The 23,814-nt window shown below is 42.9% G+C and overlaps 1 protein-coding gene across 3 annotated transcripts in view; it reads right to left on the bottom strand.

Moving 5' to 3' along the window:
• SPOP (speckle type BTB/POZ protein) overlaps positions 1-23,814 on the bottom strand; it is a 69,993-nt gene that overhangs the window by 32,976 nt on the left and 13,203 nt on the right. The gene's annotated exons all lie outside the window — the stretch shown is intronic.

Raw genomic sequence — 23,814 nt, 5'->3', positions numbered from 1 at the left:
CATATATGCTGCAAATACTCAAAATCCTGCAAAACAATTCTGTTCCTCTTTATTCTGAAGGCACTATTTCTAGTCTGTGCAGCTGCAGAAAAATTCAGGTGGCATCTCTGGAAATGTATCAGGTACTAGAAGAGAGAAGGAGGGTGTGCAGAACAGGACTTCCAGTAGCTGTGGTTTCCTATACACCTGCTTGTCTGCTCCCCGACCACAATATTCACCCCACCACCACAATCCTTGGGTCCAGACAGAACCCTATAGCCAACCTCCATGTCCTTCATTCCTCCCAGTGCTAGCCCCCACCATCCACACTCTTTGAAAACCTGACTCTCAGAAGAAGAAGAAAAACAAACAAATGAATGAAAACATTCAGACTGACTTTTAAAAAGCCAAATTCTGGGTTATGGCCCATTTGACCCACGAGTACACACAGTCATGAATGAGTGTAAAAAACAAAATCCAAGTTTCAACAGAAAGACCATGATCTATAGCAGGGATTCTCAACATGTGGGTCCCTAGATGTAACTGGACTTCAACTCCCATAATTCCCAACCAAAGGTCACTGGGGCTGGGGATTATGGGAGTTGAAGTCCAATCACATCTGGGGACCCACACGTTAAGAAACCCTGATCTATAGCCCCATGTGTGGGGAGCCGGCTGGAGAGTGAGCTAGGAGGCAGGGGTGGGGGTTGTGAGTTAGAAGTTAGGTACAAGCAGGGGGGAGGGATTGGTTATATGGGGGAAGCTCCCTTAGTGAGAGACAGGAGAGCAATTTGAATAGGGGAAAGCTGGGTTATATGGAGAGTACCTACTAGCGAAGTTCTCAGGTTTGCAACTTCTGAACAATATTTAATTTAAAATTGTAGGCTTTTATGATTTTTGCACTCTCTTTTTCAAGTTGTAGCCTACCCCCAGAATAAAAAGGAGGCAGGAAAAGAAAATGTCAGGCAGTGTTCCTTAAAAAGGAACAAGCAATTGCTGGTAGGTCACTGGACCTCTTCAGTAGACAGACTCCAGAATCTGAGTAAGCAGGACAGGAAATGTATCTTCTGGTCCTAGGAAAAAAGTGCTGATCAATGCCTAGAGAGCAAGGCTCCTGGGATATTTATTTTTAAAATTTATTTAACATATTTATATACCACCCAAAACTTATTTTCCCACCCAAACCAAACTGCAGGCCTGCTGTGTGGCCCGACAGTTCTGGTGGCCAATCAAGTCACTCCCTATTTTTATGCCCGTGTGGTGTGTTTGTTTTGCTTTGCTTCCCCTTGCAAATTGACAGCTGGCCTCCTGCTAATATTTCCAACATGGCCCCCAGCGCTGAACATAGATCACAGTCCTGACTTGCATCCTAACTGCATCACAGATGCTCTCAATTGAATTTGTCCCTACTGCTTCCCTTCCCTTCTTCAAATACATAGTCACCTGAAAGGCAACAAGAGTGCGATAGGACTAAAAACAAAACAGAAACAAACCACATCGCACAGATACCTTAGGAACACAGGAAGCTGCCTTATACCGAGTCAGACCATTGGTACAGCTCAGTATTGTCTACACTGACTGGCAGCAGCTTTCCAGGTTTTCAAGCAGGGGTTTTCCCCAGACCTACCTGGAGATGCCAGGGATGGAAGCTGGGACCTTCTGCGTGCTAAGCAGATGCTCTACTACTGAGCTACAGTCCCACCCCCCACCTTGTCAGCTGGGTTCCTAAGAACATGAATTGGCATTCAGAAATTTGAATACTGGTTCAGTTTACACACACACACGCACACACATATGTGCATGCACGTGTATTTTTAATGCTGATTCTTAACATTGTTTTAGCCCAAGCTCCCACGGGCAAAAGATTTTAAAAAAGCAGGCATGCCTGTTAACTGCTCATCCTACATATCTGACACTGGTAAACAGAAAGTTTGAGGTCTTGACATTTTATTTGGGGTTTGTTCGGTTTTTTAAAAGTGCTGTCATATTTTGAGCTTTTAATTAGGGGGTCCACAAATATCCTTGCCAACAGCAAGCAAAGCTTTTAACCTGGCAAGTGCTAAATGAGTGATGGTTTCATCTGACTGCACAGTGGGCTTCAGAGGCACTTGGACACAATGAAACCAATCACTGATCCAAAGGACAGGGCAAGTGGAAGGACCAGCCCCTATTGCTCCTCCAAGTTGGGAAGAGGAATGGAGTCAGTGGCAACCACAAACTCTGGCTGGCTACTAGTCAACACTTGTGAGCCTGTGGTTTCCATGTTTCATTGTGATTGTAAGCTGCACTGGAGGTGGTCCTGTTATGGACCAAAAGGCAAAGAATATAATCTTCGGAATGTAACACTGTCCCACTGACCAAAACTCCAACAGTAATAAATCACAGAGGCAGTCAAAGCAGAAAGTCTAATAATAATGGGTGACTTCGACTACACAATTAGTACAATTCGATGTACTGCCACTTAGCTGGGATAGATGAGCAGACATGGCAGGAAGATGTTGCATTTCTTCTGTAAAAAAGACCTCAGCGATGAGGCCCGCAAGCATCTTGAATATCAGATGTGCCTGGTACGTTTGGGTGGGGAGCGGCATCCTGAAGATGGGGCGGACGAGGGGGGACCCAAAGCCAACAGATCCTCCCAGGAAGCTCTAGAATCTTCATGGCAGCATCTGGACTTTGCCACTGAGCTGGTCTTGTAGTAGCAAGCATGACCTGTCCCCTTAGCTAAGCAGGGTCCACCCTCGTTGCATATGAATGGGAAACTAGAAGTGTGAGCACTGTAAAATATTCCCCTCAGGGGATGGAGCCGCTTTGGGAAGAGCATCTAGCTTCCAAGTTCCCTCCCTGGCTTCGCCAAGACAGGGCTGAGAGAGATTCCTGCCTGCAACCTTGGCCTGCAAGCCGCTGCCAGTCTCTGAAGACAATACCGAGCTAGATAGACCAATGGTCTGACTCAGTATATGGCCGCTTCCTATGTTCCAAGATGGATAAATGCAATTTTGGATCACAACATAGAGAACATTTCTAGATACAATGATCAATTGTACCTTGGAGCCAAGTCATAGAACTGACAAGAGGAGAGGTGATAAGGTAAAAGAAAGGTATAACAAGGAGGACTGAATCTCTGCAGAAAGCCTGGAGGTTGTTTACAACCACCTGAGTCAAAGCGCAAATGACATAGAAAAGAAAAAAACAAATAAATCCAAAAAGGATACCAGTGTGGTTAAATAGAATGAAGGAGGATATACGTCTCCTGCTAACCGGGCAAAGAAACACCTTTCAAGGTGGTGATTCTCTTTATATTTAGTGGGTGGTGGGGAAGCAACCTATTCAACCCTAGTACAACATTGCTTCAGTGACTACCGCTGCTGTCTACCTTGTTTCTGAGCATGTTCTTTTTTCCTTTTCCTTCTTCAGATTGTGAACCCTCTGGCAATAAGGGACCATATTATTATTTTAATAAAAACCTCTTTGAAAAATAAATAAATAAATAAATAAATAGGCAAGGCTTATTTTAGGAAGATAGAAGCTTTGTTAACATGATTTTAATCTTTATTTGAATTAGTACCAATTCTGGGCACAGTGGGGAAGTAACTTGCCCGAAGAGGTTGCTGGTTCGAATTCCCACTAGTATGGGAAGCACCTATATTGGGCAGCAGCGATATAGGAAGGTGCTGAAAGGCATCATCTTATACTGCATGGGAGATGGCAATGGTAAAACCCCATGTATTCTACCAAAGAAAAACTGCATGGCTCTGTTGTCGCCAGGAGTTGACACTGACTCGATGGCACAACTTTACCTGACCTGGCAAATCAGATTTGAATTGAAAATAAGGCAAGCTAAGAATGAACTGCTAAAAGCTTTAAACACTAATATTTAAATTCACCCAAAGGAAATCACTCAGAGAGGCAACAGAACTGTTAGATAACAAAGATGTAAAAAGGAGAAGTGAAAGAATACAGGGAACTACACTGGCCTGCTTCAGATATCTGAAGGACCATAGTTGGATAATGAATGAGCCTGTGTGTGCATTCTTCCCCTTTCCTTCTCCCCATTTACACCTGGCTGAACACATATCGATTTCCTAAATCACAGATTTTCCTACGACGTCCAAGCCAAAGAACTACAGTTTAAGTGACCCAAACAAACCAGGGTATCAAATCCCAACAAACCAAGCCACAGTTCTCTGGATCAGTCATTATGGCAAACAATGGTTTTAGGAAGCCAGGAAGTATTAGACTTGGCAATGGGAGAAAACACATAGGGATTCTCACAATTTATGGTTTGGCTGGATCAGTCAGCACACTGTGACACATCTGCACAACACTTTGAAGATAAAGTCACTCACATTCTTAGTGATTTGGACTCTACAATTAATGCAGTATTAATGGGGGAGGTGTCCAGAATATCATCTAGTTCAGTTATGGGATGAGTTTCAATTATTGGTGCCAGAGGATGTGGACAAGGTATTTAGTCAAATTCGACCAACCACGTGCATGCTTGCCCCTTGCAGCTTATTAAATCTAGCAGGGAGGGGATCTTCAGCTGGGTCCAGCAGCTTTGAAATGCCTCACTGAGAGAGGGAGTAGTCCCAGCTTTCTTGCAGGAAGCTTATCACTCGTCTCTAAAGAAACCTAGTCTTGACCCAGAGGATGTTAACAACTATAGGCCTGTGACTAATACTCTCTTCCTGTGCAAGGTGCTCAAGCACGTGGTGGCTGATCAATTCCAGATACTCTTGGTGTTAACAGATTATCTAGATCTGTTTCAGTTAAGCCTCAGACCTGGTTTGGAGATGGGTTTTAGAACAGAAACTGCCTTGCTTGCCCTGTAGAATGACCTGATTGATATAAACACATGGGATGGGGAGGGAAATAGAAAGTGAACAGAACATATTTATTCAATCCTGAGGAAACCTTTCCCGAGTGTATTCTCCATTGTTGAAGGGAATCACCTATCATGGCAGCAGGGTGTAAAAGAGACCCCCATTTGGTACTATTTTAATGAAGTTCATGTAACTGTGGGTAAGAAAGGCATGTGTGTGAAAGGCTAACAGTGCAACAATGAAATGCAAGGTCTGGTTGCCTGAAACAAAACAGTGTTATGAAAATAGTGTGTACCTACCTTCTAAAAATGAAACCTACATCTATCTCTATATATGTATTAAGGTTATATTAGACAATAAGTATGTACTTTTATAGAAAATGATTAAACGGAACCTGAGTAGTAATTTAAATCATTAAAATTGAGTCCTTCTGTGAAGCAATTTAAATCATGATGTAAATCTAACCAACCCTGTTGGCAGTTGTGCTTTGAGGTTCCACAGGGCTCCATTCTCTCCCCCCATGCTGTTTAACATCTACATGAAACCGCTGGGAGAGGTCATCCAGATATTTAGACTGAGATATCATCAGTATGCAGATGAAATGAGGTGATGGGTGTGGTAATGTACTGGATGAGGATGAACAAACTGACTCAATCCAGGCAAGACAGAACTACTGTTTGTGGGCGTTTCATCTGCCCATGTGAATGATCTTCAGCTTGTCCTAGATGGGGTTGTATTCCCCCTACAGACCAGGTTTGCAGTCTGAGGGTGCTCATTGATCCAGCACTGTCACTAGAGGCCCAAGTGGCCTCTGTGGCTTGAAGCACCTTTTATGAACTTTGGCTGATACACCAACTGCAACCTTACTTGAATGGAGGCAGCTTGGCCACAGTCACTCATAGTCTAGTAAACTGCCATTTAGATTACTGCAATATGTTGTACATGCGGCTGCCTTTGAAAATGGTTCCAAAACTGCAGTTGGTTCCAAAAGAGGGTTGCAAGATTATTAACTGAGAATTTTGATCATATCACACCAGTGCTTCATCCGCTGCACTGGCTGCCAGTCCATTTCCAGACCCAGTTCACAGTGCTGGTTTTAACCTTTAAAGCCCTAAATGGTTTGGGACTCAAGAGAGCACCTTACCCCATATGTCCTTACCCAAACCTTGAGATCTTCTTCAGAGGCCCTGCTCCAAGTATCCCTGCCAAATAAGGCAAGGTGGGTGGCTACTAGGGCCTTTTCGTCAGGGACACCCCAATTATAAAAAGGTCTCCTAAGTGGGGCTCAGCTGGCACCATCACTTTGTTCTTTTAGATGGCAGCTGAAAACCTTTTTGTTCACTAAGGCCTTTTTAAAAAGAGGGGTTTTTTTTAGTTTTTGTATCTTTATTGTAATTTGTTTGTTTTTATTAATAGTTAATTGAACATTTTTCTCATTTACAATGTATTCAACTCCCCATTATCATCATAACGCATCCTCATACCCACCCACTCCACTCCCATATCCATAACGTGTTCCTAATTGTAAGTTTTATTCAGCTGTTTTACTTTGTGAGCCACCCAAACAATGGTTGTTATGGGGCAGCTAACAAATAAAGTCGATAACAACAACAACAACTTGTTTTGGTAAAGAGAACAAATGTGGTTCACTTCATGGCCCTGGTAATTTTGGCAGAGATTTGCATTTTAAGCCAATGTATTTTGATTATTTTAAAAAATATTTAACAACGGCCTGACATATTGAGGAAAAATGTGCCACCAAGTGGGAACGAGACTTTGAAGTCAGGATTCAACTGGTTGAATCCCTTTATCCCAGTTGGCTCTCCTACTGGCCAACAGCACCTCAATCTTGTCTGGATTCACTCTTAGTTTACTAGTCCTCACACAGCCCATCATGGCCTCCAGTCCCCGATTCAGGTCATCCACTTCCTCCCTAGGATCAGGTGATAAGGAGAGGTAGAGCTGAATGCCATCTGCATATTGCTGACAACTCAGTCCAAATCCCCAGATGACCTCTCCCAGCAGTTTCATGTAGATGTTGGAGAACAAAACCGAACCCTGCAGGACCCCACAAGCCAATGGCCAAGGAGCTGAGCAGTAGTCCCCCAGCCCCACCTTCTGGACACTTTGCCCAAGAAAGGGCAGAATAATAATAATATGAATAATAAATAACTAAACCATGGCACTATGTGCAGCCCTGATTAGCATATTATCAAAGTCATGGAACTGGAGAAGAAACAGAAAATGGCAACGAATAGGACAGGAAGGGAATTTTCTTTCTTGTAAAGTTCACTGGGCAACAGGGAACATGAGGAAATCTTATATGATTGTGAAGAGTATAGTGAAGTCCCAGAAGACCAGAACCTGGGATTGTTCAATAAAGCTGATTGGCTATAGGCTCATGACAAATGGAAGCATCATTTCATCCAAGGCTTAAGTAACCTATGGAATTCATTGCCACAAAATCTGAAAATGTCCTCTAGCTAAGACTGCTTTAAATATATATTGGAGAGATTTGTGGACAATTGGAATGGACATGGACAATATGGTGAATAGCTATGGCAGCTAAATGGAAACTCAATGTTCAGAAGCTATACACCTCTGAATATCGAGAAAGACACAATATTTCCCCTGCTAACTGAGCAAAGAGGAACCTTTTTAAAGTGGTGATTCTCTTTATTCAGCAGGGGGAGAGCAACTGGCCTTATCCATCCCCAGCACAGCATTCCTCCAGTAGCTGTTGCTGGTGTCTATCTTATGTTTCTTTTTTAGATTGTGAGCCCTATAGGGACAGGGAGCCATTTTATATTTATTTATTTAAATCTATGTAAACCACTTCAAGAACTTTTGCTGAAAAGCAGAATACAGTATAAACATCCGTCATCATATTACATGCCTATCTCCATTGTGCCATGCTTGTGAGCTTCCAGGGAGGTATCTGGTTGCACAACTGGGAACAATACACACTATCTTTGGTATCATCCAGCAAGACAACTCATTATTGTTATTGTTATTTATTTGATTTCTATACTGCCCTTCCAAAAATGACTCAGGGCAGTTTACACAGAGGAATAATAAATAAATAAGTTGGATCCCTGTCCCCAAAGGGCTCCTAATCTAAAAAGAAACATAAGATAGACACCAGCAACAGTCACTGGAGGTACTGTGCTGGGGGTGGATAGGGCCAGTTACTCTCCCCCTGCTAAATAAAGAGAATCACCACATTAAAAGGTGCCTCTTTGCCAAGTTAGCAGGGGTTATGTCTTATGGATGGCAGCCGTAGCTTCCAACGCATTTTCTGTGGCTATGTTACTTCAGTGACAGGAGACCCTTCTTCAGTGCTTAATTTTCCCCTGAATGTTCTGACTGTGCTGAATTGGGGAAGTAACACAGCCACAGAAGTTTCAGGCAGAGTCAAATGATCAGTCTGTTCTACTTTCCAGGAGCTCAAGCAGAGATCTTTCCCACCCCTGTAATCCTTTAACTGGAAATGCCAGTGACTGCATCTGAACTTCATACAGGCAAAGTCTATGCCCTAACACTGAGTTAAGGCCCCTCCCAATAAACACACACACACACACACACACACACACACACACACACACACACAACAGGGCACTTCAAATTTGGGTCATTCTTGCACTGCACTGTTTCTGTTTTCATATCCATTTCAGAAGCCACTATCTGGCCCTGAAATCTGTGAGACAATCTAAACAAAGGTGGTGCTAGATTTCCATGAGTAGAGAATGTTTACTGTGGGAGAATGTTCAAATGTGCAATCCCCCACCTGTATCCTCAGGTGGTACCATCCCAGATTCAGGCTGCACATTCTGATTGTGTAGCCTGGCACATAGTCATGTGTCAATTGAGATTTTTCTCTACAAGCTTTCTGAAGAGTTTTCCTGAACCTGTACAGAGCACCTTTCCTTTGCTATTGGGTGATAAGAAAAGACAGAATGTTGGGACAGAGAATAGGGTTACAAAGCACAGAAATGGTACATAAAGAAAGGAAAGTTAGGAGGCATTAAATTATTATTATTATTAATTCGATTCCAGGTAGTTGTCTCCCTACAATATTTAGCTTATTCCCCCCGCCCTACTCCCCGGTGCTCACAGGGCAGGTCCTTGTGTGAGATCCTCACAGACACCCAGGAGGTTCAGGCTTCAAGATTCTGCTGTCAGGCAAAGACACAATCAGAAGGAGAACTGTATCCACTGAGCTTTCTCTTAAGGCATTCACAGAGGGTATTTTATTTTAATTGCTGGGGAAACAAGCTTGGCAGCTGAAAACAGTTGTGCACAAAGTACAGATTTTTGGGGGGTTTTGTTTTGTTTTAACTTTGAGCGAATTCCAGATTTCTCCAGAGACACCAACTGTTTTATCCAAGAGAACAGAATAGTGACAGAAATGTGGGACAAGGCAGCTTAAACAAGGGGGTGGTGAAGCAGACTGGCTTTCTGCACTTAACTCCTTGTGTGGCCTGAATGTGAGCAGCTTACCTTCCTGTCCGCCCCTTCTGGTTTTTGTTTTTTTGGTGGTTGGTTTTTTTGTGGGGTTTTTTGGAAACACACACTTGGTGTCCAAACTGTTTATCAAATGCCTGCCTTAAACCTCTGTGCATTCCCAAGTCCTGTCCAAAATTCTCAAGTCATTCTCAGAGAGTAGATGTCAGCACACTAAGAAAGGAACAAGATGAATTGTAAGTAGGAGCTTACAGTGTGTTTCTTTTGCCAACTTGCAGCGGGGAAGAGAGGAGGAAGATGAGCTCTCCCTCCCGCTGCAGTTCTTCAAATAGTACCCTGCTCCTGCATTTCTCAAATACACCTTTTTTCCTCCAGAGAAGCTGCAGAAACATTTGAATCCCAAAGGGGTTTGCTTGTTCACCACATTCTGAAGGTGAAGCAGCAACAGGACAAGGATTCCAGTGGGATTCACCACACCGAGGAGGAGGAAGGCCTGAATAGCCAGTTTTGTGACACCCTCCCATGCTGGATTTCATAATTAGACTGGACGAGGCACCACACACCACTACACTCAGGCCGCAACCAATTCTTTGGCTCAAGGTGCCAGCCCAAAAATGTAGGAGCCAGACTGTCCTTTGCTCCATGAACCTGCCACTTGCCCTCAGCAACGCCCTCCACTTCATGGGCAGCGATGGACTCCCTGTCTTGCCTTCAGCTTGCTTGCTCACTCTCCCACCAGGCAGACTATGCTGTGAATCAGGGCTCAACAATTCCCAGGTGCCAGTTCTCCACAGCTCCTTGAAATTTAAGTGTGGCCACAGAGCCAGGCAAAAGACAGACAGACGTGAACAGGAGGACTGAGCACACAAGACGGGGGCAGGTTATTCCCTCGTCTTCCTTGTTGTGGCCATCTGACTAAGGCAGGCAATGGACTGATACAATCAAGAAGAGGAGGGAACAACCCACCCTACCTTGTTAGTTCACTCTTCCTGTTTATGCATGTCTGGGCTGTCGCCTGGCTCAAGGGCCACACTTAAATTTCCAGGAACCATGGCAACCCGGATCCTGGGAATTGTTGAGCCCTGACTATGCTAAAGCAATGGCATAACCTTTCAAATCCTGAGTCAGGGTTGTATAGTGCTTAGAGTGCTGGACTAGGACCGGGGAGATCCGAGTTCAAACCCCCATTCAGCCATGATACTTGCTGGGTGACTCTGGGCCAGTCACTTCTCTCTCAGCCTAACCTAATTCACAGGGTTGTTGTGAGGAGAAACTCAATGCAGTACACCGCTCTGGGCTCCTTGGAGGAAGAGTGGAATATAAAAATGTTGTTGTTATTATTATTATTATTATTAATAATAATAATAATCCAGATTATAATTCATTTAACACATTTATACCCCCCTCCCGACTATATGAGAATACTTATAAACAGAAATAATAAGCAGCAGCACAATCCACAATTCCAAGCAGCAGAAACTGATTGTGCTACTACTGCTCTGACCTTAAAAGCCTGCCTGAATACCTGGGCCTTAGATGGCTTCCTGAATGTTAATACATAAAGTGCATGGTGTTGCTTCTCTACTTGGGGCTAATTCCAGAGCTTTGAGGCTGCTGCAGAAAAGACCTTGCTCCCACCCTGCAAAAGGCAGAGTTCTGAGCAAAACCTCACTGGAAGGCACAGATGTTGAAATCTGTGCCCTGTTGAGAAGCTAGTTCCAGCTTAGTCCAGGACTAAGCTAGCAAAATTGAGACCTAAATTAGTAAGGCCATCACTCACATCTTTGAGTAACATCTGATCCCAGAGAGTGTGTGTTCCTGATGGACGTGTTGTCTGAACCTACCAACGTCCAGTTCCCAGGCCTTATGTCTGACACTCCCTACCCATTTCTAAAATGCATTTGAAAATGGGCAGAACACATCTGGCAAGTGCTGGGTAGAAGGCACAAGAACTGGACTTTGGTGTGTTTGCATAACATGCCCACGGGACTTCCCAGTGATAATCTGAACCTGCCCAATGTATTGTTGATATTGAATTTGGCAAGTCTTCTTGGAAAATTCACAACTCCAAGAACTCTCCATACTACTGGCTGCTCAAATAATGGCCAAATATATCTAGGCAGCTATGGCATGGGTCTCTGATGCTCAGTTCTGATGCTGGGAAAACCTCCTTCATGATCATGCCCAAGCCTTCAAAGCATCTGAAATAACTCTTTGAATCCTAGTCCATATGTTTAATAGTTGTAACCTTAATATTTACTTGGATCACACAGCTCATTTTCTGGATCCACCTCCCCACCAACCTTTTCAAAAATTGGCTGCTTTCCAATCTTAATTAGATAATTGATTTAGCAATAAATTACATACTTCAATTCTTCCTTCAGTGCTTCTTTTACACCTTCATTATTTAAAAAAAACTAATAAGAGATTACATCTCACTCTCCACAGCAGAGAAAACATATGGCAAGACCACAGCAATAGCCAAAGAGAGCACACCTGATACAAGCAGCCTTAAAAGCTGTACAGTAACAATTCAAGAGAACATTTACCTCCTGCCTTGATCCTTCACCCAATGTCCCATTTCCCAGAATAACACTGACATGCCTAACAAAGATTCTCCTCCTACATTTTTGATTAGTCTGAGTCTCAAGAGCGGGAGCAAAGAGAAGACTCTCTGGCTTGTTCTCTGCTTCTTACATCATTTAAAGAAATTGGCATTATTAGTTCTTACATCTCTAGCAATTGCCCCTCAAATGCCTTTTTGGCTTGCCTTATCAATGTATATTGGAACGCTCTTGGGCAAGGGCCTCCTCTTTTTAAAAACCCCAGTAACTCTGCTATTCAATCATGCTGGTACTCTTTTGGATTGGTTTATGCCTTTTACTTCAAAAAAAGAAGTCTAGTTCTCCTAAAGGAATTACAGAAATTCCCAAATAGAGCCACCACGTAGAGATGTGTTGGTCCGGGGCCATGTCAGAGGCCTCCGAACCGGTCCGGATTGGAGGGGGGTATGTAGCTTTAAGGGTGGGGGGGGTAGTACTTACCCCTTCCGCTGCTTTTCCCCCTCCAGCGCTCGACTTTTAAGCAAAGTTTTTGGGGCAGCAGCATTCTTCCCTGACGCCCCTGCCCCCATCACTGCCCGGCAAAAGGACAAGTTTAGTGCACGCATGCGCCCATTGCGCCACCGCGCACACCGCACACATCACATGTTGCGTGTGCATGCAACATGTGACGTGTGCGGCGCGTGTGTGCATGGCGGCGACGGGCACACGCCGCAACGGGCACACGTGTGCACTAAACTTCTCCTTTTGCCGGGCAACGACGGAGGAACGCTGCCGCCCCAAAAACTTTGCTTAAAAGTCAAGCGCCAGAGGGGGAAAGCGGCAGGAGGGGTAAGTACTACCCTCCTGCCCTTCAAGCTACATACCCCCCAGTATGCTCCTCTGTGGTTCCGTGCACATCCCTACCACCATGGTGTGGTGGTTAGAGTACTGGACAAGGACTGGGGAGACCCAAGTTCAAATCCCTCTTCAGTCATGAAACTCAGTTGTTCAGTGCTCTCTTAACAAAATTAGCTACATCCTGAATTCCAAAAAGGGAACAGAGAGGTGTATTCTCAGCTGACTATGTAATCTCCTTATTCATCTATCATTCATATATATATATATATATATATATATATATATATATATATATATATATATATATGATGTATCTCTGCTATATCAGATATATACATCTCTAGGCAGTGTACACAATCCAAACTACAATATACAAATAAAAACAGTTAAAACACTTTCACAAAACAAAAACAATTCAGAGTGAAACAATTAAAATAAGTTCACAGGATAAAAACAATTAAACAGGTTAAATTAGTTTTAATCAAAAGCCTGATTTTAGGCTGTTAAGAAACAGGTGTGTCTTAAGGGTCTTTTAAAAAGAAATCAGAGATGAAAAGCTCCTATTTTGACAGGGATTGCATTCCAGAGGGCAGCCACAGAGAAGGCCTGGTCCTCAGTCATCACCAAACAAGCCAGTGACAATCATAACCAAACCTCCCAGATGATCTTAATAGGTGGCAAGGATCATGACTAAAGGAGGTACTCTCTTAAATACCCTGGACCCAAGCTGTTAAGGGCTTTATACAAGCTGTTAAAGGCTTTTTATTTATTTATTTAAGGGCGTAATAACCAGCACTTTGTATTTTGCTTAGAAACATAGCAGCAGCTGGTGCAGTTCTTTTTAAATTGGTGTTATATGGTCCCTTTGGGTTGTCCCAGAGACCAGTCTGACTGCTGCATCTGTACGAGTTGTAGTTTCCAGATTATGTACAAAGGCAGTCCCACATAGAGTGCATTACAGTAGTAAAGCCTGGAGGTTACCAGCATAAGTAAAGGTAAAGTTCTGCCCTCAAGTCTGTGTCGACTCCTAGCGACCACAGAGCCATGTGGTTTTCTTTGGTAGAATACAGGAGGGGTTTACCATTGCCATTTCCCACACAGTATGAGATGATGCCTTTCAGCATCTTCCTCTATCGCTACTGCCCGATATAGGTGTTTCCCATATTCTGGGAAACATACCAGTGGGGATTCAAACCAGCAACCTCTTGCTCGCTAGGCAAGTCATTTAATGTCATTTACCTCCAGAAATGGGCACAGCTGAAGCTGATAAAAAGCACTCCTGGCCACTGCCTCAACCTGAGAAACCAGAAAGAGTTTGGGACACAGAAGCACTCCCAAGCTACATACCTGATCTTTCAGGGAGAGTGTAACCTCATCCAGAACAGGCAGATCTAAACCCCTTACAATCAGTACCTCCATTTTATTTGGATTCAACTTCAGTTTGTGATCCCTTATTCAGCCCACTACTGCCTCCAGAAAGGCATTTAGGGAAGTTATGCTATTTCCTGATGAGGTCAATACAGCGAAATAAATTTGAGTGTTATTAGCATATTGATAACACCCTGCACCCAACCTCCTGATGATCTCTCCCAGCAATCATGTTCAGGCTTCCCCAACGTGCGGCCCTCCAAATGTTGCTGAACTACAACTCCCAGCATACCCAGCCACAATAAATTGCAATGTTAAAGAGCATTGGAAACAGTATGAAACTTTGTGGAACTCTATACAGTATCTCTCACTTTGCAGAGCAACAGTTTCCAAGTGACACCATCTCAAACCTACCTGAGAGGTAGGAACAAAACCACTGTAGAACAGTGCCACTTAATCCCACCTCCCTCAGGTGACCCAGAAGGATGCCATGGTCAATGGTATCAAAAGCTGCCAAGAGATCCAAAAGGATCAGCAGAGTCACACTCCCTCTGTCAATACCTAATTGCAGATCATCCATCAGGCCAACCAAGGCAGTCTCTACCCCATAGCCTGCCCAAAACACAATCTGAAATGGGTCTATCAGTTTCCTCCAGGATTGTCTGGAGTTGAGAGGCCAACACCCTCTCAGTCACCTTGCCCAAACAAGGGAGATTAGAGACAGGCCTATAGTTGCCGAACTCTGAAGGGTCCAATGTAGGTTTTTCCAAGTATGGTCTAATGATAGCCTCTTTAAGACAAGGAGACATCCTACCCTCCCTCAGAGAAGTGTTTATTATGTTTACCAGACTCTCTCTAACAATCTGTTAGATAAAATGCCAACTTGGGCAAGGCTCAAGAGAGCAGGTGGTAGGACACACAGTCTGAAACAGCTTGTCCACATCCTCAGAGGTAAAAAAAACCCTAAAAGTGATCCAGTCTGACATTTGGGGGGGGGGGTGCTAGACACCTCCATAACAGATTCTGCCCTAATTGTAGAATCAAATTCAGCTCAAATAAGAGAGATTCTGTCTGCGGAAAAAGCATTAAAAGTATCACAGTGGGTAACCAATGCTTCCAAATGTGGATTTGAGGGGGAGAGGGCTTGTATTAGCCCTCTCACAGCCCTAGACAACTCTGCTGGACATGAACTTGTGAATGCCATGAAAAGAATTGCTTCTTTGACACACGTACTGTCAGAACACAGATTTTCAGATATGCTCTATGTTATAACCTGTTGGATTTGAGTTGAGTCTTTCTCCATTTGCACTCTAGTCTACCTTGCTCAGGCTTCCCCAAACTGCAGCCCTCCAGATGTTGCTGAACTACAACTTCCAGCATACCCAGCCACAAAAAATTGTGTCTAGGGATGATGGGAGTTGTAGTTCAGCAACATCTGGAGAGCCGCAGTTTGGGGAAGCCTGACCTTGCTACTTCAGCTCCTCTAATTCTTCTGAATATTATGGGGCTAATTTTTAAGCAGGCCAGAGAGGACACTTAGAAGCAATTGTGTCTTCTGCCCTGGTGAGTTTCACCAGAGCATCACTGGCAGAGACAACTTGAAACCCATCCAAGGTTTCTTGAAATCCCATTGGATCCAATAACCTTCTTGGGCGGACCAACCTAATGGGTCCTTCTTCCCTACTGAGGTGGGTTATGGTTGCAAGTCCTACCTTAACCAGAGGGTGGTCCATCCATGACAATGGGGAAATAACAGGAGTCCCCATCCACGGAACACCACCTTCCATGTGTAGGCTTGCCAAATTTTTTGGTTGACTGTGTTTGACCAGATTCTCACATTCATTTCTGATGTGGGAAAGTCACCACAAAGTAACACAGCTGACACAATTTTCAAATATAGAACTTTTCTTCTAAATGTGCACTCATAAGGTAAGATTAAGGATGTATCATGCCTTAGACAACTATAAAAGACTCACATTTTCCAGGAAATGGTAAATATCATTCATCATGTCAAAAGATACAATTACCAACTGAAAATTACAACAGTATTTTAATTGACCAGCATTTTAATTTTAGATATGACTTTTAAGACCAAGCTTTCAAGATGGTGTAGAAATAAATAAGCAAGTCCCAATACTTAAAGCACACAGTTGGCTGGACTGTGGAACATTAGAGAGAAATGGATCAGCAGGCTGCCCACACCAAAGAGAGAAATCACCTCTAATGTGAAATCCTTAATAAAAGGAATAGGTGTTAGGGACTAGAAAAAGCACACAAAAAATAAGGGATGGCATCTTCCATAGATAATGTGAAGGTGCAAAGGCACTAATGGGAATGAGACAATAGAACCAGTACAGAAAAAGCAGGAGATTCAACATATAATTAGGGGAAGGATTCATACAGATGAAAGAGGACAGGAGCTTGACTATCAAGCTATAAAAGAAGCTGAAGGGGGCGGGGAAAACACTGAGACGACCACAGGGCCATTTGTAAGAAAGATTACTTAACAGGCCAGAAAGGAAAATTGCTGTTAATGCTTTTCATTAATATTGCCAGAGCTATATAATTTGGCACAGAGCTGTTGCTACCAAAGACTGAGACACAAGTACACAAAAAAAGCAGGAAAAGAAAAATGAAACCTAGACATATCCTATCAATGGAAGTGGCAACCATGGTCTGGACTAGTGCTGATTAAATGACACTTGCACAGCTCGCCCTTCTTGGGTGTATGGGGGAGGGGGAAGAGAGGAAAGTCCTGACCAAGTACAGTTGCAAAAGGAATCAACCACACCAGAGTAACAGAGGGAAAGCAGTGGCAATAGGCCAAGATACTATCTAGTCTAGAACATTTTCAGAATTCATGATCTGTTAACTGAGATCTTTAGGCAGGAAAAGAAGTGCCTTGAATCACAGCAGGAGAAAAGGATTTCTCCCTTTAAAATATCAACCACTTCCAAAACAGTACTCTACCCATAGCCCGACCAAAGGTGTATCTTTCGGGCAAACTGAAATGGTGGTGGATGACAACGTGCATTAGCTTAAAAAGTGCAGTATTTAACATTTTGCAATAGCGATCCTTTACAGAAGCAGAACAATAACCAATGTACTGCACATCTCTCGCATATTTTTTATTTGTTAGTTTCAAGGTATGGGCCTTTGTTCAGCCCAAAAACTCATTTAAGTTTCATATCAGAATTTCTCTCAATTCCAAAAGCCATTTTGGTCTGGCCTTGCTGTTCTTTTGTGTATTTCTGGTCTCGCACAGGGGCGTATCTAGGGTGAGGCAGGCAGGGCATGTGCCCTGGGCGCCATTTGAAGGGGGGTGCCATTTTTTGAAATTAAATTATTTTTTAAATGGCCACCGAGGGAGCAGGGTGGGGGGCAATTTGGGCATGTTGCTGCAAAATATAAAATATTATAAAATGTTTTAAAACATTAAATTAAAAAAAAAAGGCCACCGAAAACAAAATTTGCCACTGTGCATGCTCAAATGGCCTCTGCATGGTGGCCATTTTGTTTTCAGCAGCCATTTTTTTAAAAATTATTTTTTTAAAGGCCACCGCACTTGCTCAAATGGTCCCTGTGAGGCCCTAGAGGCCAGCGGGGGGAGGGGGAACCTTTGCAGACCCCCCCCCCCATGGCCTTTAGGAAGCTCCCCAAAGGGGCTACAGGTAAAAAAAAATAAAAATATATATATAAGTCCCTGTACACATATTTAGTTTGGCACTGTATACAGAGAATCAGGGCTTGTGAATACCGAGCTGAAGCTTATGAGCTAGGATTGTATTCATTTGCTCTTACTTTGCTTCTTGTGATGTGAGTTAAATGTGATGTCTTAATAATATAGCTATTAATGGTGAGTTTGTCCTTGAATCAGTGTGAAATCCTTAGTATTAAGGCCCACTGGGAGTTTCTTGCTCTCTTTCTCTCATTTTAACTCTCTTTCTGAAAGACTAGAATATATTCCAAGCAGTGGCACAGTTTACTCTGCATATCCTTTAATTATTTTCAGAGTATCTGGGAAAAGTCAAATTCTCCATTTATTTTTAAAACTTATGTAAAAGTGATGCTACAATGCATAGTAGAGAATTAGACAGGCACTTCTGTTTAGTTTTCCAAGTACACCTCCACATAGTATTTGGGTATTTCAGGAGCCCCAGCATACTGAAATTTGTAGTTTTCCAGCATGTTTTGGTCTGGCTACGTCCACTGCTAAATAGTTTTTGAAATATTAAAAGATTAATGAGCTTGACTTGCATTTTTGAGCTGATATTATGGTAAAATTATCTGAAAGATGGGTGTCAGATGTTTGGACAGGGGGCGCAATTTCAGTGCTTGCCCTAGGCACTATTTCCCCTAGATACGCCTCTGGTCTTGCACTAGCCTGTTGTGAATCAGGTGGTTTCCATACACCAGGAAAGACTCAGAGCTAAGTACTCAAACATCATGCAAGTGGTTGCTCCTATTGTCTGAGGACCTACTACTATCACAGGGAGACCTTAAGTTTTTGAAATAAGCTTTTGAGAAATTGGATCCTAGGATGTTTACCCATCTCCAAGAAGAGGAATTTAATTACTACCTGGCTATGCTGCTTTCTGTGCTAGACTCTAAATTTGCAAACTTCTTCCATATAAAGGAAACAGCCAGCTTTTGTATGTTGTTGGCCACCGGAGGGGCTTTTAAGGTTGCTGTTTCCAGAATGCTACTTTTGTGTTAATTTAGCTTTGTTAGCTTTAACCATGCTGCATGGCTCCTAGGAATCTGCAGAATTCACCATGATACAAGCTTTTGTTTTCTGAACTGTAACTGAAGACCCAAGATCTACTGAGCCTCCTGTCTTATTATACAAGACAGGAAGAAAAGTACCTCACTTGGGCATTTTAACCATTTTGCTTGCTTGCCTGTAAACGGTCTTGCTTTTTATATTTACTTAAATAAACTAGGTTTTGATTGTTTAAACTTGATCCATTCTGGCCCCTTAAGTGCCTACTTTGACTTTCATGCTCTTTAAGAGGTTTTAAGGCATTTTGCTATATTTTGAGTTCACCCTGGGTCTGGATAGGAAAGATTTTAAAGTTTGTTTTGTCTCATAGGAGACTGGTGGCAGCTCTACTGGAGGAATTTTAACAAACTTGGGGGAGATCCAATGTAGGACACCTTCTCCTGGTTCGCCACAGTTAGTGCAAAACAAAAATCAAGAGTCAGAAGAATGACTTTAGGGAAAACCACATACACACACAGGACAATCTCCACCTCCAATTCAACAGAAGACAATAAATGAGAATCCAACATAAGCAACAAATGCTCAAGTGCCATAAGTAATACACTGAACTGGCAAAAGAGTGGTTATAGGGTCTAAAATCAAACACAAGCCCTGAGCCAGAACTTGGCAGGGTTCTAATGCATATAAGGAACCTTGCTCAAACAGGGACAGCTACTTTCAGTATTACAGAACTACCCCTCTCACTGAAGGTGACAGAGCAATCCATGTGCAGGGTCCACTCATGTGCCTCAGAGGTGCTGGATCAGGGCTAACAACAAAAGGCCTTTTATTTGTTCCTAGGTTCTCAGATGCCTGCAATATATCTGTTATTTAGAGTTATGTTACTGAAGTCACAGGCTACACAAGATATTAGATCTATAAAATAGCTTCCTCAACAGCAACACACACATATTTCAGGCCTTGATACATTTTCTTGGGGTCTGAGATCCAAAAGATTAGGAGTCAGACAACAGACACTTAATAAAATGATCAGGCTTTGTAACGGACACTGGGGGCGGGGGAGGGTAAAATGGGCTTCTTATCCCATTTACAAGCAACACCCTTAGAAAAAAAACAGAGAGAGAACAAACTCTTTATCCCTTTTACAAGTAACATCCTCATGACTTCCTGAGAAACAAAGATTTTGTTAAATAACGCTACCTCTGAATAGCCTAATGTAGGCACCACGGCTCCCTGGCACCTGTGATTTGTCAAGCCCTGATTTAAGTTAGCTGACGTTCAGCTACATCAGGGCCAAAGTTTGCAGCTTCCCAGGAAACACTAGTTTTGTTCAGGGCGCTGTTTATTATTTATTTGTATAAACACATCTCATTTCAACAAAAAGTTCTCAAAGCAGATTACATAGTAAGAAGAATGAGAAATTACTGGTCTTCACCAAACTTTCATGGCATTTACTGAGGAAATTGGAAAAAACCCAATATTACTGTACTATGGGAAATTCATTTTCCAGTAATATCTGCTTGTTTTAAAATAAAATAACGGGAGTCTCAATTGAACCTGAATACCAGTGACTTATGGTTCCTGGGAGATGTCATGAGACCCTCTCCACTGCCAACCCCTGAAGAGGGGTATGGATGACCAGCATCAATTGACTGGTCAAATATTCCATGAAGCCATGATGTTGCTGGTGCTTGATGAACTGGCTGGCCTCCTACTTAACACAGCTGGCTTTTTAAAAAGTTAAACTATTTTTAAAAGACAGTTGTTACTTTGCTGTATTTGTTTTAGTTTATTTTTCTTTGAAATGTAATTGTAGGCTGGTCTTGGTAACAGATAAATGCCAAATACAAGAGCTGTTGAAGTGAACCATTCACATTTATAAAAACCTTACCTAACATTAGCTGCATTCAGATGATCCTCCAAACTATATTTTGGAGGGCTGAGAATGAACCCTGGGTTTGCATACTCCCTCCTCCCCTTTTGGGCACAGCTTAGTACATTTCTTCCTGGTTTAAGCAAGCAAGGAAGTATGCTGTTGCATACTTTTATCTTACTTTGAAAGCCTACTCAAACCACAGTATGCTGGTTTGGACAGAAAAGAAATTCTATGGCTTGATTAAACCAGGAAGTATTCGTAATGTATTACAACAGAGGAGTGTATGAGCATCCTCAATCCTCTCAAATATAGTTTGCCGGATCTAAATACAGCTGCTGAATTTGTAATTCAATACCATTTTAAGTTAATTTCATGTTTCACATTATTTAACCAATTTGTTTTTGCAATATGCATAATCAACAAACCTAATGATTAGTTTAAATTGAGCAATATTTGGCCAGTCAGCTGAACAATATTTCTTAACAGAAATGGTCTACTGTGAGATGAGGTAGCAGAACATTTTGTGAGGGGGGAATGGGGCACATATTGTACTAGATAAGGATACATGTGTGTATAAGTCACAGCATTTCTTTTCTCTTTAAAAAACATGCAAGTAGGAAAGGATTTGGCTCCGGCTTGCATGCCCCTGATGAATTTCTGCATCTCTACAAGGCAGAGTGCTTCCCCAGACAGGTCCTGGTTAAAGACATTTCACTGCATGCATCTAAGCCTGATATTCTTGTACAAGTCTCCAATGTCTGGCTCCTACATTTCTGGGCTGGCTCCTAGATGGAAAGAAAACAATACTTAGAAGAGGGATGCCTAGGACAAGCAAAGATTAAACACTATGCTCTGAATATTCGTGTCTAGGCGCCATGACTCCCTGGCACCTGGGATTTGTCAAGCTTTGTTTTAAAGGGAAAGTAACCATTTTTTAATTTGGGCATCAAACAGCCCTAGATGCACCTATGGCAAAAGAAGAGGTGAGCTAGTAAGGACTGTATCTTAGTGACAGGGCATATTTTTCATATGCAGATTTAATCTCTGGCATCTTCAAGTAGGGCTGGTAAAGACCCTGGAGAGCTGTTGCCAGTCAGGGTAGACACACTAACTTAGATGGACTAATGATCCAAATCGGTATAAGGAAGCTTCATGTTCATATGTTTTTTTAAAAATCAGAATATACTCATGAACACCAGCTGCAAGGGAGCAACAGCAGGTGAGGGGTATTGCCTTCATCTCCTGCTTGTGGGCTTTCTCAAGGCGTATTTTTGGCCACTGTGAGAAACAATATATTGAACTAGATGGGTCTTTGGTCTGACCCATCAGAGCTCTTCTTAAGTAGGCAATTTCCAAACCCTGGGCACCACTTTTGTACTGCATTAAAAAGGGTCAATTTATAAGGGAGGGGGATGGATAGGAGAGATGTTTAACTGATCCCCCAGCGACACTTTTTCCTAAGCAACTCTTTCCACAGCTGAGATTCCAGATCTGTTTTCTGTCAGACACATGGATTTAGAATCCTTGCTGAAGGAGAAGTGGCTGAGGTATTCATGCCAAAACAACAAGCATGGGAAGGATTAAGCAGGCTGCTCTTTCCTCCCTGCAAATTATTACCTTCTGACCCGGCTTTGCAACAGAGATAGGTGGGCAGCTGGAGTTTGGAAACAGGACTTGGATAGGTAATGTGTAGCTCAACTCCCCCCCCCCCAAGAAAGTCAACATTCTGTGTACGTTTTGGACCACCCTTGTCCTCAAACCCAACAAGACATTTTGCTGCCTATGGCAACCCCGCCCCACCATCAATGAACAGCATACCCCAACAGAGGGAGGAAGGGCAATGGCAATGCACAATGAGGTGGCACCCATGGTGACAGGGCCCTGGCACTTGTTGCCCCCGGGTGCCCCTCTCTGCACCTGAGGAGACTGCCTCCCCACGCTTTATGGAAGGGCCACCCCTGTTTGAGGGCACTGTTCAGCCACCATCAAGACTGACTAGGAAAGAGGGTAGCCTAACGGAGATGTAAACCATCAGCTAGGAACTAACAAGTCTCTCTATAATTAATCGTTCTTCTAACTCCTGCATGGCTTCAGTACTGCAGCGGCTTTCCCAAGTGTCTTGAACCTGTTGCTCTCCAGCTACCCTCAACTCACCGCCTCCCTAGAGCTCAGGCTTTGATAAAAAGCCTTAAGTTGGGCTCACATGTACTCTTCAATGCAAGACTAACCTATTTTGCTGAATTTAGACTTGTTCCCTTTGCATGCTATGCATGATTAGTACAAGATTTCCACTTTTCCCCTCTACCTGCCATGAATGAAGAAGAGAAGCTATGACCTACTGCTATGACTGCACATTTATTCAAAGTTTGGGTTGTATGTGGTATACAGAACTTGACAAAAGCGCTTACAATCTCTTATGTGTTAGACAAGGCAGGGGTGGAAGGGAGAGGTCATGGGTGGACAAATTAAGATAAGGCTAGAGTAGTTCAGAAAAAGCAATGCTAAAGAAGTCAATGATGGGGGAGGTAGAAACTGCTTGCAGAAAAGAGGCAGAGGAGACTTTTTCAGGAGGGAGGAAGAGGGCTTGTTCTTGGATGAGCTTGTGGGGATAGATAAAGCAAGGGAGGTGGGGAGCTTTAGGAAGACTGAGAAGAAGCCAAAGTACATGGAGCTGAAGGAAAAAGTATTAACACAATCTTGCAAGTGAAGAAAGATGCATTTAGCAGAGACACTCCAAACTGCCTGGAGAGAAAAGGACCATGAGGGAAGGCCAGCGAGAAGGTTACAACAGACTAGATGAGGTGGTTTGGTTTTATATATTGGTTTTATTTTTAAAGTGCTGATACCTGCAATGAGCCCCCACAATTGGGCAAATTAATCTGCATTAAATAACATTTGTTCTGGTTGACTGAACTAACTGGCCCCTATGCAGGAGGATGAGTCACTTTGCCTCTCCAGAATAGAAGTCGTTAGAAGGAGGGAAAGAGAATTATTACAATTAAGGGATTATTACTACATTATACACTTAAGGGATAGCTAAATGGACTGTTATCACTTTATCTATCATAGCAGAAGGAAGGAAGAGCGGACAAAAAAGTATGAAGATCTTATTTATAGTAGCACCATTGCCAAGCACTTGGGCGATTCTGCTCAAGTTTAGAATGTGAAACCCATTTT

This window comes from Hemicordylus capensis, chromosome 6, assembly GCF_027244095.1.
Source record: "Hemicordylus capensis ecotype Gifberg chromosome 6, rHemCap1.1.pri, whole genome shotgun sequence".
NCBI classification, from domain to species: Eukaryota; Metazoa; Chordata; class Lepidosauria; order Squamata; family Cordylidae; genus Hemicordylus; species Hemicordylus capensis.
The sequence above is the reverse complement of the archived record's forward strand: the minus strand, read 5'-3'. Positions and strand labels throughout refer to the sequence as shown.